Genomic DNA, 2,391 nt, shown 5'->3' on the forward strand with positions numbered 1-2,391 from the left:
TTCAATGGGTTCCAAAATTGTTCTTATTGTTTCGTTGGGTTTTCTACATATAAAATCATATCATCTGCAAACAGAGAGCGTTTACTTCTTTGCCAACTTGGATGCCTTTCATTTCTTTTTGTTGCCTGGTAGCTGGCTACGACTCCAGTACAATCTCAAAGGAGAGTTGGATGAAGAGCATCTTTGTCTGGTTCTCACAAGGGGAGGCTCTCTGTTTCTCCCCCCTTGAGTTTGCTGGTGTTCTTCCACGCCTGCCTTTTATTAAGTTGAGGAATTTACCTTCGATTCCTATTCTGTTGAGTGTCTTTGTTGGGAATGGTGCCTGGATTTTGTCAGATGCCTTTTCTGTCTCAATTGATAGGATTGTGTGGTTTTTCATACACAGGCCTATTTTAAAAACTTTTGTCTGGTAGGTTGTGTCGTTTTTGTAATGGTGAGCCATTTTTACGTGAGACTGTAATCCTTTATGGGAGCAGATGATAGGACTGCAGTAGTGTTGACCTTGTATTAGCAGCCCGGTGCTAGCCCACTGTGCCAGCATAGCAGGATGTCTGTCTGTCCATCTGTGTGGCAGGGCATGAGAAGGGTAGGAGAAGGCTCTTTTTGACTCCACCTGCATCTTCCCACTGCTTTTGGAAGTTCTCACACTTTCCATCCTCCAGGTAACAGCCTCGCTGCCCTCGCTACCCCTGGGTTCTCTGGGATATGCCCTCCTCTGCCTCGGTGTGGGAGTCTCAGCAGGATCAGAAGCCACAGCCTACACAGCAAGCTGTCCAACTCAGCTGGGGAACTAGAGGAAGTGACCCCTACAGGGATGGGCATGAAGGGCGACTGGCATTTCCCCCAGGCCCGGTGGGGATGGAGGTGATGTTGGCAGTGATGAGGGTCAGGTGGGTGGCTGGGAGAGTGACCAGCGGTAGAAAGAGCGGGCATTTTCTCACTTAAACTGAGGCAGGAAGCTGGGCTTGAGGGTTTTGTGGCTTCTTGAGTTTCCTGCCCCCCAGCTCCGCTTGGTTTGTGGTCGCTCTCCTCCGGGAAGCCCCAGCTTCCCCCAGGGGGCTGGAGAAGAGGAAGAATCTCGACTTGCTGTGAAGGGGGTCCTCTCCCTGGGGGCTCCGTGTGGCTGTGGGAATCCCCATGAGAAACCCCATTGTGGTTCCTCCCTGGGGGGGACAATGGGAGCCGGACATGGTGACCTTCCAAGAGGTCAGCTCCCATGGTGCATTCAGGTCCTGGGCTGGTTACTGTTATTAGCGGCCACGGAATGGGTTCCAGCTCTGAGGACCACAAGGACTCTGAGGGCCGCCCCCGCCATCGGTGCTGGGCTTGAGCCCTCTGTTGTTGCTGTTGTGTCTTCTCCTCTCCTTCAGTTCCTTCTTTTTCTTCTTCACTGACCCGGACCGACTTCACTAAGCACGCTGTCCTCCTCCGGGGCCTGCTCCCTCCTGATAACATTTCCACAGTGCGTGGGACGCCCTCTGACCATCCTTCTTTCTAAGGAGCATTCTGGGTGTGCTTTTCCCAAGCCATCGTTGTTCTGTCTTCTAGTTGTCCGTCATGTATTGCGTGCGATATTCTTCACCAACACATACATCAGTATAATGTATCAAGTATGACCCAAGGCTTAAGGTCTGCGGCTGGTTCTGCAGTTGTCTTTGAATTGCGGAACATCCAGCCAGGACGCTTTGTCCCAAGGCAGCCTCCCAAGGACATTCTTTTCTGGGAATGATGCTGCACTGTTAGAGGTCACAGACTGGCCCCTCTTCCCTGTGTAAGGAGTGCCAGGCCTCTTCTCCTGAGAGGCTTTTAAACGACGATGGAGCCTAAGACCCTTAAAGAATGTTGACCAGAGCGATGGAACCTCTCTCCAGGTCACTGTAAGAAAAGTTATTTTCAGTCAAGAGAGTCCAGCAAGCAGTAATAGGTAGCACTGGTGGTGATGACTGTTGGCCAAGAGGTGTTTGTGGCGATGGTGCTGATGGCTGGCAGGTTACAATGGTAGGTTGGGGTGATGGAATTGGGGGTTAAGGTAGGGTGACCAGATTTAAAGCGAGACACTATTGACTGGGGGGCAGGGGGAGTGTTCTTGATTAAAAATTTGGTTGATATGGACCAAATAGACCATTCCCTAGCTTGTCGTGCATTCTTTCCAAAAATTGGGACTTTCTAAAAACGCCAAAAATCCGGTCTGTTCCGCCAAAAGCGGAACGTCTGGTCACCATAGTAAGGTGTTCCTGACAGTGGTCGTGTTTGTGATAAGGGTGTTGGTTGTTGAAGTGTTGTGGACAGTGGTGGTTTGTGGTGCTGGGACTGGTGGTGGAGGTGGTCGTGACAATGGTGGGACTTGTGGTGCTGGGACTGGTGGTGGAGGTGGTCGTGACAATGGTGGGA

At 51.2% G+C, this 2,391-nt stretch overlaps 1 protein-coding gene across 1 annotated transcript in view; it reads left to right on the plus strand.

Annotated features, from left to right (window-relative positions):
* The window catches only part of FCER2 (Fc epsilon receptor II), an 8,707-nt gene that overhangs the window by 4,221 nt on the left and 2,095 nt on the right, over positions 1-2,391 (plus strand). The window lies entirely within an intron of this gene.

This window comes from Echinops telfairi, unplaced genomic scaffold (genome assembly GCF_000313985.2).
Source record: "Echinops telfairi isolate 266 unplaced genomic scaffold, ASM31398v2 ScPeMD7_36;HRSCAF=134, whole genome shotgun sequence".
Lineage (NCBI taxonomy): Eukaryota > Metazoa > Chordata > Mammalia > Afrosoricida > Tenrecidae > Echinops > Echinops telfairi.